At 46.6% G+C, this 17953-nt stretch overlaps 1 protein-coding gene across 8 annotated transcripts in view; it reads left to right on the top strand.

Annotated features, from left to right (window-relative positions):
* BTBD11 (BTB domain containing 11) overlaps positions 1 to 17953 on the top strand; it is a 232748-nt gene that overhangs the window by 143214 nt on the left and 71581 nt on the right. The window lies entirely within an intron of this gene.

The raw sequence follows: 17953 nt of genomic DNA, 5'->3' as shown, positions 1-17953 counted from the left end.
TGCAGAGGTGGGGGCGGGGAGGGGTGCTGGGATCAGGATTGCCCAGCTCCCAGAAATTCACTGGAGAGGTCCAGGTGAGAACCATGTGCCTGAGGAGGTACCTGAGACCCTGGTGGATGGAGTCTTAGAAATGGGATTTCATAGAGCAGGTCCAGTTCCAGGTTTAAAAAAAAAAAAAAAAATGACCCAGGTCAGAAGAGCAGTTTTGCCAATTCCGGAAAGGGGAGCGGGGGGCAAAGGGGAGGGGAGTGGAGGTCTGAGTAGTGCAGGTTAGCTTCCTTGTGAAGGCAGCTTTGGGGGCTGCCAGCTTCTTGAATCTCATCTGCATTTCATTCTTGCTGCCCGAGACCCTCCGAGGGGTAGGGGGGTTAGACAATAAATATCTGCTCATCCAGAATTGCCACGCAAGTGGCTGAGAGACAGGTTTGCTGGGGGAAGCAGAATCCTCATGGGAAAGAAAAGCGGGAGAGAACGAAGGGAGAGCTTCCTGGACGACGAAGCTCCCTCTGACCCGGCTTCTGCTGCTCCTTGGTTCCATCCTCCTGCTTCACTGGGCCTCAGTTTCCCCAGCTGTAAACCAGGGGCTGGGCTAAGTGGTTCCCAGGGTCCCTTCTTTCTTGAAAATTCCAGGGTTTTCTGAGGACAGTTCTACCCTGTCAGGGGCAGGGCGTCCGAAACCACCCTTCAGGTATGCCCCCTTCCTCTGGTCCACAGAGTGCATCACCAATCAGGCCCCTCCTCCACACAGGCCTCTTTCCTTCAGCTCCTGTGGCAGTGACCCCTGTGGGTCAGAACAGTGGTTAAGAGTGCAGGCTCTGTGTCTCAGACACTGAGTTCAAATCCAGGCTCTTCCAATAAAAAGCCAGGGGGCCTGCCCTGGCCAGCATGGCTTAGTAGGTTGGGCTTCATCAAGGTTGCCGGTTCGATTCCCAGGCAGGGCACATCCCCGGGTTGCAGACTCGATCCCCAGGAGCGGATGTGCGGGAGGCAGCCAATCCATGTTTCTCTCTCTCCTTCTCCTTTTCTCTCTCTCCCTAAAAATCAATTTAAAAAAATATATATTTTTAAATGCAGGGGGCTTTGGGAAAGGGCCTTCACCTCCTTGTGCCTCAGCTTCTTCATCTGCACTATAGGACTCCTAAGAGTAATGCCCTTATGGGGCCGTTGGAAGATTAGATGAATTGAATGGTGCTCAGCACCTAGTAAGTGCTCAATAAATGTTCACTTTTTATTGCTGTAGGCATTACCTGCCTGTAGCTACACAATTCCCATTTGGCCTCAGTGCAGTTTTCCAATGTTTCCGGGCTGGTTTGAAATTCTCGTTGGATGCTCTGTGCCTGCCAACATGCATGAGGGCTTAAAAGTGGCTCCGTCACAAAACCGCGTCTCTTGGCTTTCAGCTTTGGGAAGAAGATGGAGCGTGGGCTAGACAGAAGTAGTCTTTAAAAAAAATCCCATGTTAGCTTTAAGATTTCAATCCAGTCTGGAGTTAGCTTAATCAGGAAATTACTCACGTCTCCCGCTACCCAGGCCAAGTCAGTGGGTACCCTGTGCCTCTCTTCATGTGCCAAACATGCCCCAAGAGAGAGGTGGCAAATGTCCCTGGTCCCCCGGCAGAAATAACCTCAGTCGGACACACCAAGACGCCGCTCTCTGTGAGTGTGAACCCTGAGAGCGGAGAGAATGGAAGCCATTGGCCTGTGAGGAGCCTGTGTCTGCAGCCCCAGCCCCCACACTGCTTCCACAAAGCATGTTCTCTGACTCAGTTCTCACCATCTTCAGCTCCGCCCTCTAAGCAGATGACCCTCTCACCATCCCCAGCCAGGCATCACCTCCTCTGACCTCCATTCTAGAAAGACCTCTCAGGCTTCCACTTTCTGGGACAGGTTTTAGTGAGGATGAGCCGTGAGGGAGGACTGGAAAGAGAACATGGCCCAGGATCTGTGGGAGTCACATACCTCAGTCTTTCCTTTTTTTTTTTTTTTTTTTTAATTTCAGGCAACAACACAAAACAAAAGTGGAACATGTCATTTTTGAGTTCCTTTCATGTTGGTCCTCTGGAAAGAGTATGGGTTTAGGAGTCAGGGGGGGCCTCTTGAGTTTGGGCCCCATCTCTGCGACCTTGAACAGGTCATTGCATCTCTCTGATCCTCTTTTCCTTGGCTTTAAAATGAGAACAAGACCAGCCTCATGGGACTGGCATCAACAAGGAATTAGGTTCATGGCTAAGACATCCAGGGCCATGCCTGCTACAAAGGGACCTCCCTTTGTCCCCATTTCCGAAAAAGTAGCTGATATTACGCTTTTATTGTTGTTGTTGTTATTGTTGTTGTTGTTCTAAAATACTGTTATCATGTCCCTACCGAAGCTTGTGTGCGATTCCTTCTGGAGAGAAGCTATTTCCTCCTTTCCCTGATGGGACAGGCATTGGTGTTTAGCATCTGAAAACATAACATAACATTTCCTTCAGATGGGAGAGGGCCTCTCACTGTTTCAGTCAAGTGTTTACACCGATTGCATCCTAAGTCCTCCATCAACAAGGCATTTCCAGCGGGAGGTAGGCCTCGAATCAAGAGTTGTTTTCTATCCCCCAAAGCGAACAAGACTTCCTTGACTCTTTACTTCTATCCTGGCAAAGGCAGGAAGGCCTCCGTGCTCAGAAAGTTTTCCACGAGTCTGGAAGTTCTTCCGGGAACGGGGCTGAGCATCGCTCTTGCTCATGCCTAGTAGAAAGCCTGAGATATATCAGTTGATGGACATATGGATTGTGTTGTGCTGAAACCATTCCTCCCTGTCTGCAGAGCCTTTCTTGGCCAGAGCCTTTTGGAACGAGGCCCAATGCACCATTTTACTCTCTCCTGCGGGCACAGCGTTAGGGTTGCTGTGTTGGTTTTGGATAGCTTCATTTTTCACAGTGGGGTTTTGAAGAAACCCAGTGCCAGTCTGAAGTTTCTGTCATTTAAATGTTTCCAGAACTTGGGCTTCTCTTTTTTGAACTTCTGAAATGTTTCAGGTACCTTGGATATTTTTTTTATAAAAAAGAAAACCCAAATAAATCTTGTGAGATTATGATTAGGCAATGTTGATTTTACAAATAAGAATGGATAAGTGTAAACATCTTAATTCTGAAGGTAGGGGCTACGTGAGGCTGCTATTTTTAAATGGAACCATCGTAAATCTCTGGTAAGGTTTTCTTTCCCTCTATCATTACTGGAAATATCAGTGATTCCTAGATGCATTTTGGTTGTGGATGATTTCAGTCATTTGTTGCCACAAAATGAAAAATAGTAGGATAAATAGAAGTATTCTGTTGCCTGAAGTAGCTGATAATGCCTGAGACAGATGGTAATCAGCAGCTTCACCTCGAACAGTGGTCGGCAAACTCATTAGTCAACAAAGCCAAATATCAACAGTACAACTTCCAAAGATTGAAATTCCAAAGATTGAAATTTCTTTGGAGAGCCACATTTTTAAACCTTAAACTTCTTCTAAAGCCACTTCTTCAAAATAGACTCATCCATGCCGTGGTATTTTGTGGAAGAGCCACACTCAGAGGGCCAAAGAGCCTCATGTGGCTCACAAGCCGCAGTTTGCCGACCACGGACCTAGAACACTAGACAAGTAGGCAGTTTCACTCTCCCCCAGTCTCACTAAAAACAAACCAGAATGTGTACCTGGGCAGTGGTGGCTCTCAGTCCTTTTACAAGAAGAGCCGTACGATGTGGCAAGACTATTTACTAGGGGAATCGCAACCACAAATCCAACTATTCCATCACCACCCACTTAATTGAGGAAAACTAGAGGGAGAAGCAAAATAATCTTAACAAATGGAAGCCCTGACACTTAAAGAAATAGGTTTAATAAAGCAAAAACAACTGCCACTAGAAGTTACTGGTGCCCAAATACATCTTTCAGGACATTCACCCTATTGAAGGATCACCTCAGATATATCTGCTCTTAATGCTTTTTCATCTGTGGCCTTTGTGACAAGTGATTTTCAAATTTTAACACCCTCTAATGGACATATCTGGAGTTACGTGAAATTTCCAGCATTCAAGGTATAACTCTTCCCCATTCTTTCCCATTAAGGGATGTCTCCGACTCCCAAGTGAGTGGGAGCATCCTTGATGCAAGCAACACTACTAATAGCAATGCTTAGTTGTAAGAGTTGAACCTACTATGACTGCTTAAAGCAGAAAAATAAAACTTCGGGGCGGGGGGGGGGGGGCGGGGGGGGGGGGGCGGGGGCCCAGTATAGGCAGAGGTTACCAAATCCTTTTTCCTTCCTCCTGAGAATTTGACCTGGGTTCATTCGCAAACTCTGTTTCTCTGGAAATGTGCTAAAATTTTCAGTATTAATCATGTTATTAAGCAACATTGCTTGTGGTCAGATTGACCCTAGATGGCTAAATTAGATCTGGTTTGATAGTACTATAAATACTTCTCAAAAAATCCAGAGCTTGGGGCTGCTTGGAACTCATTGACTCTTATAACTGGCAATGTTTGTACAGGAGCCTTGGCAGCTGTTTTTATGGAGTTGTTACAAGAGATATCGGGGTTCAGCCCTAGCCAGTTTGGCTCAGTGGATAGAGCCTTGGCCTGCAGACTGAAGAGTCCCAGGTTCGATTCAGGTCAAGGGCATGTACCTTGATTGCAGGCACATCCCCAGTGGGAGGAGTGCAGGAGGCAACTGATCGATGTTTCTCTCTCATCGATGTTTCTAACTCTCTATCCCTCTCCCTTCCTCTCTGTAAAAAAATCAATAATATATATATAAATAGATAGATAGATATGTAGATATAGATATAGATATAGATATAGATATAGATATAGATATAGATATAGATATATGACATATCAGGGTTCATAAACTAGGGAAGTTTTCACATCCCCCCAAGTGGATCTCATCTCCTTGCACCTGAGCGTCACCTGGATGGAAGATAGCTCTGGAATGCCTGGGGGAATTGCTATTAGGTCTTCTACTCAAAGGAACATCTGATGGTGTCCCATGGTAGTCCCATGAGTCTAAATGTTTAGTAGAGCTTAAGGCTTCTGGTAGACATTGAAGCAGAGAACCAGGCTTTGAGGCTACACAAGCTGGAACAATGCCCAAGTTGCATCCCATCCAGCAGAGACTTCAGATTCTCCAGGGCTGGGCACAGACACTTGACCTCACACCCCTGAGGCTGGGCATTGTACACTCCCAACAGGACCTCTGTCACCATACCCCTGGAAGCTGAATGTCTCTGCTACCACCCTGTCAGCTCCATGTTCCACCCATGTCACACCACTTGCTTCCCAGTACGTGGAGCCCAAGTCACGTGCCAGCACCATAGCTGCAAGGGAATCTGGAAAGCTGACTTTCTACCTTGTTGAGCAATGGATTAATCATATGGGAATATTCCAAACCCAGTAAGATCATCAGTGATTCTGGGCAGCCAAGAAAGTTGACAAAGTTCCACCGTACTCTTCTACTTTACTTTTTAAAATAAATAACTCACAAGTGAATCATCTGCACAATTTAGTGCTTTTGAGCATTATTGGCCACACATCTCACAGGATCCTCGATAGCTGTTCCTGACATCCTAAGCAGGGATGCAGGCCTATTCCCAGGGGAAGAATCCTACTTCCTCATCTTCCTGAGGGTAGTGATCACACCTAGCACAAAAGTTCCCCCAAATACCCCGCCCTGTGCTAGAAGGGTTCTGGAGAAATTCAGAGTCTGACATTGCATGAAACATGACAGAGGAGAGGACCATATATTAGCCCCGTTTTATGCAGAGCTGTATGTGAGCTTCTGTGGACTGGCCTGGCATCTCAACCACCATAAAAATGGTTCTAAGGGGGAAATAATTATGTTGCATTCTAACATAATTAGAATTATGTTTTAAAACATGATTCATTTGTAACTTGAGCATCGCTGCAATTTATTTCATCTGGCGAGGGTGAAAACAAACTCTAATCCCAACAGTTTCAAACTGTAAGTTACAGCCCATTAATGGGCCATTAAATCAATGCAGTGCAGAGCCTGGCAAACTACACCCCACAGGCCAACTCTGGCTCGCTGCCTGTTTTTATAAAGTTTTATTGGAACACAGCCACACTCGTTTGTTTACACATTGTTTATGGCTGCTTCTGCACTTTTGATTTAGCTGTGACAGAGATCAAATGGCCCGCAAGGCTGAAAATACTCTTTGGCCTTTTCCAGAAAAATTTGCTGAGCCCTGATGTTCTGAGTGGTAACCTGCATTTTTTTTTTTTTAATGAGGTAGAATTTAATTAAAAATAAAATTAGAATATTTTACATGAGGTAAAGTAAGTATGTTTTAGGAAACTTTTTTTTTTTTTTTTTTAGTTATATTTACTGGCATTAATTAACTTTCCCAAAATCATGTAGCTAAAGTTGCAGAATTAGTATTTGAACTCTTGGAGTCAGACCCTGGTCTGTGCTTGTATTCATTAATTTGTTTTGCTATCGATGGGCTATAGTTTTAAAAAAAATAATAATAATGTTTGACCCATCCCTAATCCCTAAAAAATTTTTAAATAATTTTCCTGACTGTTTATAGGATATAAGACTAATATACATATTAAATAAAATGTGGTAAGTACAAAGCAACAATAAAGAAGGAATTTGGGATCACCCATGGTCTCTGCATTCAGGAATAAGCGCTGAGACCACGTGGGGGGCATTTCCTTCCAATCTTAGTTTTCTGTTGATACATACTTTTGTTATTGTTGTTGTTTCACAAACTAAACATGCATAGTTGATCTCTATTATTGAATAATCTTCAAAAGCAAGATTTTTCAATGGCCTGTTTGATTATTGGACATGGGACTTAATGTCAAGGGAGACCTGGGAACAGGCATGCTGAATGTGCTTTATGTTGAGGATAAAACCGAGGCTTATTGGGATGAGGGGAAATGTCTGGAGTCATAAGCACCTTTGCAGTGGACTTGCAAGGCAGTACAGCACCTCAGTGCCTTTGCACATGTTTTGCCCTCTTCCTGGAATCCTGTCTTCCTTCTGCTCTATCATCTGACCACCTCTATCATTTCATCCTTCAAGACTCATTTTAGGCATCACCTCCTCCAAGAACCCTTTTCTACAACATCAGGATGCACTGAGTGTCCATCCAAGGCCTAGCTCAGTGCATAGCACATAGTAAGTGCTCAATAAATGCTTGTGGAACTGAACAAAGCTGGGTCTGAAACAGAGAGCCATATTGCTGATTTCAACTCAGGCAGCCCTCAGCCTAGTACTGGCTTTGTTCCCTTGCCCCAGGCCCCAGACTTCAGCTATAAACAGAAATAATAAACCTATTTCATTGAGTAATTTCAATGACTAGTGAACTAACTTCTGTAAAAGCCATCACAATCATGGAAACATAGCAGTTGATCCATTAATGGCAAGAATTATGATTTACTCCTTTAATCTAGGTTGACCTCTTCTTAGATATTATTAGAGATTTTGACTGGCACTTAGTATGTGGCAGGTCCTGCTCTGTACCCTTTATATGTAGTAACTAATTCAACCTTCACAATCCCTCTTGAGGTAGGAGCTAGCCTTACCTCTCCCCATTTTACAGATGAGGAAACTGAGATGCAGCGAGGTCATGCAGCTTCACATTGGGGCAGGTCTGTGAGTATCAAAAATATCAAGTGAATGCTGGGTGGGTATAGGGGAGGGAGCTCTACCCTAAGGCAACAGCATGTATAACATGAGAGCAGGAAGGTGAGAGAAAAGAAAAGGAGATCTTGTTTGGAAAAGGTGTTGGATATAGCAACGAACTTGACTGGAAGTAAAGTTGAGAGACTGGCCAATGCGTCAAGACTTTCTCTTATAGCCCTGACCGGTTTGGCTCAGTGGATAGAGCATCAGCCTGCGGACTGAAAGGTCCCAGGTTCAATTCCAGTCAAGTGCATATGCCCGGGTTACGGGCTCGATCTCAAGTAGGGGGCATGCAGATGCAGTCAATCAATGATGCTCTCTCATCATTGATCTTTCTATCTACCTCTCCCTTCCTTTCTGAAATCAATAAAAATATACTTAAAAAAGAAGACTTTCTTCTATAAGCAGTGAAGAGCCTGGAGGGGATTCAAAAAGGAAAATGAGCCGAAACCAGTTTGCTCCGTGGATAGAGCATCAGTTTGGGAACTGAAAGGTCTTAGGTTCGATTCTGGTCAAGGGCATGCACATTGGTTGCAGGCACATCCCCAGTAGGAGGTGTGCAGGAAGCAACTGAAAAAAAAACACACAATAAAAATATATTGGGGGGGGGGGGAAGATGGGAGGGAGATGAGACCAGAACTGTGTCTGACACCTCCTAAGCTCTCCTTAACAGCAGCATTAGGATACCAGAAGGAAAGTAATCGACATTTGATGAGCACCTACTACGTGCCATGTACTGTGGAGGCACTTTACTTAACAGAATTTAATTGAATCCTTACATCAACTTCGTGAAGTAGAAATGTCTTCATCTACAGATGAGACAATTAATTCTAATTGCTGCTCAGTAGGAAAAGGCTATTTGGAAGCTTTTTCAGGTAACATGAAAGACCTTCACAGCATGTAAATTATATCTCTGAATTTTTTTTCCTCCTGGAGCCAGAATGCCTGGGTTAATATCTTGGTTCTAACTCTTATTAACTGTGTGACTTTGAACAAGTTACTAAACCATTCCAAGCCTCAATTTTTTTTATCAGCAAAAAGGGAGATACCATAGATTCTATTTCAGAGGGCTGTTAAAGAGCGCTTTGATAGTTGTGTGTGTGTGTGTGTGTGTATTTACATCTCACTTAAAACCCGGCACACATTAGGCTCTTTGTGGATAATGGCCATTATCATTCTCACTGTCGTGGTGCTTATCACCTGGATGAGCATGACAGAGGGCTTCTCAAACATGGATGTGCACTTGAACCCCCTGGGAGCTCATTAAAATGCAGATTCTGTTCCTGAGGGCTGGGGTGGGGCCTGAGATGCTTCCTTTCTAACAAGCTCCCGGGTGAAGGGATGCCGCTGGGCCGTAAACCACCCTGTGAATAACAAGATGTCACATTCTTTGTGTGTTTGTCATTCATGTCCCCAACCTACGCCAATCCCCATGTTTAAGTTACATACGGGCAAAAAATAAGCTTTCATGGTGACTTTTGCTCTCTGGTAGAGCTTGGCACATAACAGGTGCCTAGTAAACATGTCCCAGGCTTTGGGGGCTGGAAGGAGCCTTGCAGGGCCTCTGCTACCCTAACCTCATGAGATGCCAGATAGCCAGATCCCTCTGCTATTTCCACGATGGAAGGATTCCAGAGATCCGCCGTGGCCAGTCTGCAGGATGCTCAGGCTTTGGAGCAGCGGCCAAGGGAAGATGCTGAGCATTGAATATAATGATCATCTTTAGTCTCGAGAGGAGGCCAACAGATCTAAAGCAGCTCAGGGAGAGAAAATTAGCAACAAACGTGCAAGGGAAGGATGCGGCAGGAGTGACAGGTGTCTTCCCCGAGGAGAGGCAGCAGGCAAATCCTGAGCATCAGGCTCTTAACACCTCTGCCTCCAGGGCTCCTCAAGCAGCTTAGCCTCCGTTACCCAGGCCTGTTCCCCCCTCCCTGCTCCCCCCCGACTGCAGGTGACAAGCCACGGGGCTCATGTTTAACATCAGCTCCCTCCGCTAACGTGGGGTTAGTGCATGGGCTGCACTTGTTCATGTCAATATGGAGGGCTTTTCTGAATCCTGGTTAACTGGCTGCCAGCGGTCTGGTCTGGCCTAACCAGCTTCTTCTTATTTTATGGGAAAAGGACAGACATTCTTACCTTTATTGGCACAAATACTAAGGAACTGTCGCTATACTGTCCAGTACAGTAGTCACTAGTCATGGGAGGCTGTTGGGATTTAAATTAATTAAAATTAAATTAAAGCTTTGATTCCCCAGTACCACGAGCCTCCTTTCAAATGCCCAGTGGCTACACGTGGCTAGTGGTTTCTGTGTTGGTCAGAGCAGATATAAGATATTTTCAGCATCAACAGGAACTTCTACTGGACAGCATTGAACGAGACTCAATGCAGGCCCCCCTTTTAGGTAAAAGAGCCCATGATAATAGCACTCCCCCAAGCACCAGGTAAGGAGTGAGTATAGGGATCACTGCCGAATCATATTCCACATTCCCATGTTTTGATCATCTTAGAACAGGTTTTTAAAATAACCACCATCACCACCTAGTTTTACCAAATATTTATGACAAACTAGGCTCCCTTCTTTTTAAAAAAAGAAAAAAATATGTTTTTATTGATTTCAGATAGGAAGGGAGAGAAAGATAGAAGCATCGATGATGAGAGGGAATCATTGATTGGCTGCCTCCTGCACGCCCCCTACTGGGGATCGAGCCTGCAACCTGAGCATGTGCACTTGACTGGAATCAAGCCTGAGACCCTTCAGTCTACAGGCTGATGCTCTATCTACTGAGCCAAACCAGCTAGGGTTAGGCCCCCTTCTAAGTGCATTAGCCACTGAGCCCTCACAGGAATCATACGCATAGAGTAGCACCTTCAAATTCTAGGCCTACAAGAACTTAGCCTTCTTGATTTAATATACTTCCCAACTTCACAGTCACCCTCGGAGAGACTGTATTCTGCCTCTTTCGCAGATGAGGAGAGTGAGGCTTGGAGGAGTTCCAGGACATGCCCAAGGTCACACAGCGAAGCTAGTCAGTGGCTGGGCTGGAGGTTGAGCCCACGCACTGTGATTCCAGAGTCCGTGTCCTCAGTGTCCCATGTGGCCCGGGTCTGGTATCGTTTGCTCCCACGTCTGTCGCTGCTACCAGACTTTGAGCTCCTCCCAGGCGAGGTCTGGGCTTTAATCGTCCCTTGCTCGCCCGGGCAGCCAGCTGGGGCCTGGCACCGAGTCGGTGGAGGATGGAAAGAACAGTGTGGGCGCCTGGCAGCAGGAGAATGGAGCAGGAAGTGCAGCCAGGCCCAGTGAGAAGGTTCCTGAAAGACCCCCACGAACAGATGACAGGCGGATGGCCTGAGCACATGCCATCCTCCGTGCCCCCAGTGAGAGGTGCCAGCGTGGGCCCCGTCTGTTGCTGAGTGGTCCTGAGGAAAGCTGCAGGAGCTTCTGGGGTTTCCAGGTCTTTCTTATTTGCCCGGACCTGGCCGCCCTCTGCAGCCCTGTGTCCGGGACCTCGAGCACTGTATCCAAGTGTTCTGAACAGGCAGCAAATACTTTTTAAAGAATGTGAGCAGCCCAGCTGGTGTGGCTCATTTGTTGAATGTCAACTATGAACCAGAAGGTCACAGTTTGACTCCTAGTCAGGGCACACGCCCAGGTTGTAGGCTCGATGCCCAGTGTAGGATGTACAGAAGGCAGCCATCAATGATTCTCTCACATCATTGATGTTTCTCTCTTTCTCTCACCCTTCCTCTCTGAAATTAATATATATATATATATTGGAGGCCCAATGCACAAAATTCGTGCAAGAGTAGGCCTTCCTTTCCCCGGCTGCCAGCACTGGCTTCGCTCTGGCATCCAGGACCAAAGCTTCCCTCTTCCACCTGGAATCCGGGCTTTCCTCCAACCAGAGGCAGGCACCCAGGACCCAGGCTTCCCTCGCAGAGGGAGGCCCTGCTCACCCCCTCCCCCTGCCCCTCACTCTCCTGCAGCCCGCAGGTCAGTTATAGCAGCTCACAGCAGTTACAGCAGCTTACATGGGCCCTAGCAGCCCCAGCTTCGTATGGAAGGTCCTCCAGAAGGATGTCTGGTCTAGTTAGCATATTACACTTTGATTATTATAGATGAGGAACAGGAGCAGAACTTCACCCTTAAAACTGTCCAGTGCAAACATGGCAGGGGCCAGGGGAGCCCACGTGCCTGGGAACAGAAAGGCCAGAGGAGAGCTCTCCCAGCTGAGCCGCTCCCAAACCTCTGCCCCACGCCAAGTTCCCGCTCCTTGCCCTCCCTTCAGAAGTCGTGGTTGGCAGCTGCCAGCACACAGCGGGCGCCCCGTGTTGTGGCAAACAGCCCAGGCGGTGTAGCTGGTCATCTGCCCGGTAGACAGGGTGTCGGGGTTGGTTTTATGTTCCTCGAAGTCTGACTCCCCCGAGCAGCCCGGGGGCGTCTGCGTGCAGCCTGGTGTTTGTGCTGATTTCACCCCCCTCCTCCCTCCCGCCAGCGTGTTCTCCTCACGGGCTGCTCACAACGCACACAGGGGGCTGGGAATTCAAAGGTTCATCTTCTCCTGTTTCTACTAAAAGTTGTGCATGCTCATTTTTCAAATTTGAGGAAATCCAAAGAAAACATAAGAAATAAATTTTTAATTATCTACAGTTCAGCTACCCAGAGGTAGCCAAAATGATGATTGGACATATTTTATTGTCTTTCTTTTCAAAAAAAAAAATACAAATAGTGAGGCTTTTTTAAATAGTTATACTGGGCATACGTGTAATTTTATATCTTTTTAATTTCACTTAGTATGAGCTTTTTCTTTTTTTTTCCTACAAAACATTCGTAAGCATCATTTTTTAATGACTGCAAAATATTTCGTCTTGTGGACGCACCATCATTTGCCTACCAGTTCCGGGTTTCCTGGTCGTTTGGGTTGCTGCCAGTTTGTGAAATGCAGCTTTAAAGCTGTCCACAGTCACATGACTAAAACATCAGCGTAAGAGGGAACGGCTATAAAAAAAAAAGTAGTCTGCCTGGAAGGGAGCAACTGAGGGGTCATTTCACGTGGCCTCTGCTGGCCTGTGCAAGGGAGAAATTACAGAAGGAGGGCCCCGTGAGGCTGGCTGACCCTCCCCAGCCCCGGCTGTTCTCTCCCAGAAAGAAATGTTTTGTGGGAAACACAAGGAGGGTGACACCCTTCTGGCCTGGAAGGTCTCCGGCCACAGTCATTACCAACATCTCTTATCGCAAGCCCTGCATGGTGTCCAGGGCTTGTCCGCACATCCAGGCTGCCTGGGTTCTGGAAGTGGGAAGACCAGCCAGGGTTGCTTTTCCCGATGTAAGAGACTGACTCTACAAAAGGCTTGAGGTTTTCCCAAAGCCTGGGCGGCCAGAGGGAAACCAGAAGGTGGTTCTAGGGACTCCTGGGAAGCCCCGCCCCCTTCCTGGGTTCCTGAATGGCTTCCAGAATGGAGAGGAGACACTGAGCAGCAGCATCAGAAAGCTAGTCTTGAGCGAGCACCCTGTGCCAAGTTCATTGCATACGCACTTGGCCACATGTATACGTTAGGAAATCTCCACGGTTCCAGAAATCATTTGTTTGTTGGTTTGGTGGTTGTGTTTATCATTCTGCTGTGTACATTGTGGCTCTGTGTTTATGTTTTCCCTGCATATATACTGAGTGGCTAGATTATTATGATCTCTGAACACATAATAATCTGACCACTCAGATATACAATATATATATATTAGAGGTCTGGTGCATGAATTCATGCATGGGTGGGGGCTGTTTCCTCAGTAGGTATTTCACATCGCTGTGTGAGCCTGTGGAGATCCAGCCGGCCAGCCTCAGGCTCGCCCAGGAATGTAGGCAGAACGTGCTGGTGGAAGGAGGTGGATGTTTTCCCCAAGCTGCTGTTCTCACTGAACAGTTCGATGCCAAGGCTGGAGGGAGCCCTCTGCAATCTTGGTCACAAGGCTCTCCATTAGTTCCTTACACAGAATCCCTCCCCTCCCATGGCACTCCCCAGGCACGGCTGCAGAATGTGGAAGGAACATTTTTTAAAAAATATGTTTTTTATTTATTTCAGAGACAGGAAGGGAGAGGGAGGGAGAGAGAGAAAGAAACATCGATGAGAGAGAAATATCTATCGGCTGCCTTCTGCATGCCCCCTACTGAGGATAGAGGCTGCAATCTGGGCATATGCCCTGGCCGGGAATCGAGTCAGCAACCTCCTGGTGCATGGGCCGATGCTCAGTCAACTGAGCCACACCGACTGGGCTGGAAAGAACATTTTTGTGAAGAAAAAAGGAAACCAATAAATAGGCAAAACCAAGGACCAACTTGCTGAACAGACTGACACGGACAGCAGGTTCCACTGCCTCCAAACTCCTCCCCTGGAGGCCTGTCCCCGCCTCAGGCCCCAGAGCACTTTATAAGCTCAGCTCACAAGGCCCGTGTCAGGCCAGCCTTGCATTATGGTTATCTGCCTTTCCTTCCAATGGCCTGTGTGCTCCAACCCACCAATCAAAAGTGATGACCAAACATGTATGCAAGGATAAAGAAGGACAGTCAAACAGACTTACTGCAACAGACGCTGCCCTGGGAAATTGGGGGAGTGTGGCCACACTGAAACTCTCTTGCTAGATAGAATACCAGATCCAAGATCTAAATCCCTGTGTCCTCCAAAAACCTCAGCACAGACCCCCCCCTTGCTCCAAGGAGATAATCAGCGAACAGTGGACAAGCTAAGTGATCATCCTAGTCTATCAATGGCACAGATGTTAGTTAAAATGAATAAATTGAATTGAACTGAACTGAATTGGGCTTCCCTGAGCTGAACAGAACCAGATCTCCTCTTAGAACAGACTGCATACAATTTTGGAATCTTGTCCCAAAAGCCCCCGGCACAGTGACACTCTGGCCAGCCCTTCCCATTTGTACCAGTTTCGTCTGGTGGCAAATAGGTACAGAGGACATCTGAATCCTAGAGAAATGTGGCCTCCCTGGCCGCCCATCATTTCTGACTTTCCCAGAGTGCAGTGTTTGGAGAGTCACTGGGATTTATTCTGGGCCTTGGCCGCAGTCCCGGGCCTAACTTTTAATGTAGTTTTTACTCAAGCCTGGTTCTCATTGAATCTGAATTATGTGGAATTCCTACCCTTCATACAACTGAAATAACCACATTTAGCTATTTTTATCAATTTACTTGAGTCTTTATAAAATCATTGCAGTGAACTGTCACCCAGAATAAAGTGGGAAACCCACTGGAATTTAAGGGAGGCAAGTTCGCAAAATTCAACCACACAGTCATTGATTCACTTAACAAATATTCATGCACTCAGAGTCTTTCTGTCAGAAACTTGGAAACTGTTTTATTTTATTTTATTTTATTTTATTTTATTTTATTTTTAAGATATAACTGACATACAGCATTATATTGGTTTCAGGCATGCAACCTAATGATGCAACATAATGATCTGGTTACTTCTGTATATTGCAAAGTGATCACCACATAAGTCTAGTTGACATCCATCCCCTCACATAGTTACAAAAATGTTTGTTTGTTTTTTCTTGTGCTGAAAACCTTTCCATCTACTCTCTCAGCTGCTTTCGAATAGACGGCACGGTCTGGTTAACACAGCCACCGTGCGATACTCCACACCCCCATTCACTCCAAGAACATGGACTGAGGACCTGGGAAGTGCCAGGCACCGGACCACGTGCTGGGGACACACCGAGCGCAGGAGTGGTCTCTGCCCTCATGGAGCTGGCAGCCCAGGGGAGGAGACAGGAAGTCCAGGAGGCTGTTGTACAATGTCCTCCTGAGTAGTGGCAGGTACTACGGCGATACAAAGATGAGTCATTCGTGCGCCCACAGTGTTGTCGGGTTGGTGGTGAAGACATAAATTATGACAATAAGTAAATGGTATTGCGGAATTCTCTGGGGGCCCTGGACCATAGGTGGTTAGGGCACCGGCCCATAGACTGAAGGGTCATGACTTCGATTCCCGGTCAAGGGCACATACTTCGATTCCAGGTCATGGCACATGCCCAGGTTCTGGGCTCAATTCCTAGTTGGGGGTGAGCAGGAGGCAGCTGATCAATGATTCTCTCTCATCTTGGATGTTTCTATCTCTCTCTTCCTCTCCTTCTTCTCTGAAATCAATAAAAATAAATTTTTCAAAATAAATCAAAATAAAAACAGCTGCAATTTACAGAGTACCTTTTGCGTGCCAGGCAAGCCTGCCGAGCATATATTACCCCATTTTCGGTCATAACTTTGAGCTCATTGGCCAAGTGACTCGCTGAGATTTGCTCACTGACCCATGTAACTGGCAACACCAGGATTAAAAACCAAAGCCATCTGACTCTGGAGCCTGCACTCTTGGAAATAGCCATTAATTTCACTTGGCAAACATTGGCACTCCCTGCCCTGAGCATAATAATAGGAAGAGGTGACCTACAATGAATAAGCATGGTTCCTAAATCCCAGGGCTCCCCATGCTAGTGTTTGGATGGTGAAGTCAACACCCAGGCATTGTGTTAATGAGTACTTGGCTTTGGCTCATAGCCTGGCTGTTCCAGAAAGGGAAAGTGATTTATGTTTGGCCCATTGCATGAGCTGTTCCTGCTGGTAGCATTGGGTCAAGCCCAAGCAGGAGCCATCCGACAGAATCCGTGCCTAGGAAAGAAGATCTATTCCCTGGAGGATAAAAGCGGAGGCAGGGAGGCTGGTGGAAAGATGGAAGGTGTGAGACTGTGTGTATAATCAGATTTGAGTAACGCAAAGCTTCCAACTTGGACACGTCCCAGGACTGAGCAGAGAGAACTACAGCAAGTCTGAGAGGCTGGAAAGCTAGAAGCAAGATAAGAACAGGTGTCAGAAACGGATGGGCAGCCCAACCGGTACATTGAGCATATGTGCAGGAGCTCCCCCTTCAGGCAGCGTGTGGTATTGCTATGGTTGTGGCTGGCGGACCTAAAAGGAAATGGAGGGGAAGGACCCTGGCAAGCGGAGGCTTTTTTGTTAGCAGATTTCCCTTCCTAGTTGTGTTTTCCTTCACCTGGTGTTTAAATTGGTAACAGCTTAGGTTAAGTGTGTTCGATGCCTGATGTACAGGAAGAAACCTGAATGTAGTTCTCCCATGTAATTGTACTTCTTTTTAAAAATATATATATATTTTATTGATTTTTTTTTTTTACTGAGAGGAAGGAAGAGGGATAGAGAGAAACACTGACCAGCTTTCTCCTGCTCACCTCCCACCAGGGATGTGCCCGCAACCAAGGTACATGCCCTTGACCAGAATCAAACCTGGGACCCTTCAGTCCAAAGGCCGACGCTCTATCCACTGAGCCAAACCAGTCTTGGCTATGTAAGATTGCACCATGTAATCTTCACCAAAAGACTGTTCACAAAAAGGGTCTTTTCTGACTTTAGCCAGTTCAGTCCAGGGCTGATGCTCCTCGCCCTTTCTGATGACCTGAATCAACTGAGGAACTTTTAAAAACAACCTATAGCCAGGTGTAGGCTTATGCCTGGGAAAATGACTGAACTGTGCTCAGAGCAGTCAGGGTCTTTTCCATGCACCTGGTCACATCTGTAAACGAGAGCGCTCATTATGTAAATGTACCTGAGGGTACGGAGAAGAGCACAGGAATCGTTGCCTTTTCCTACTGGAGCTGATCTTAGAGTTCGTATAGCCCAGCCTCCTCACTTCTCAGAGGAAGAACTGAAGCCCTCAGTACTCAGTGACTCACTCAGTGCCACACGGGTCTTTGGAGAAGTGATATAATAATGCCTACACACATGAGCTTTGGCTTCTGGCAGCCCCAACAGTTATAGTTTTCCATATAAGTTATTGCATGTTGCTAAGCCTCAGTTTGCTCATCTGTAAAATAGGGACACTAATAAGTATCTTCCAAAGATCCTATATAATAAAAGCTTAGTATGCTAAGTGTCCAACCTTTCATTCAACCATTTGACCAGTTGCTATGATGCACACTGACACCAGGGGGCAGATGCTCCAAACAGTAGGTTAGCTTGCTGCTGAGGTCTAGCCGATAGGGACTGGGCAAGTCAGACTTGACACGCCCTGGAGCCCTCTCACAGTCCCTCCCTGGCCTGATCATGCACTGGTGAGGTCCCTCAGCTTGGCCTGTGCTCTCCAACCTGGGACCCCTTCAGGGGATGTTGGAGAGCAGTTTGGCCCGATCCCCATAGGCCAAGCCAAGGGACCCCATTGGTGCACGAATTCGTGCACCGGGCCTCTCTTTTTTTAATGATTAAAAAAT

The sequence above is a fragment of the Pipistrellus kuhlii genome, unplaced genomic scaffold (assembly GCF_014108245.1).
Source record: "Pipistrellus kuhlii isolate mPipKuh1 unplaced genomic scaffold, mPipKuh1.p scaffold_m20_p_3, whole genome shotgun sequence".
Taxonomy (NCBI): Eukaryota; Metazoa; Chordata; class Mammalia; order Chiroptera; family Vespertilionidae; genus Pipistrellus; species Pipistrellus kuhlii.
Note: the sequence above shows the minus strand (reverse complement) of the source record. Positions and strands in the feature narration are given on the sequence as shown.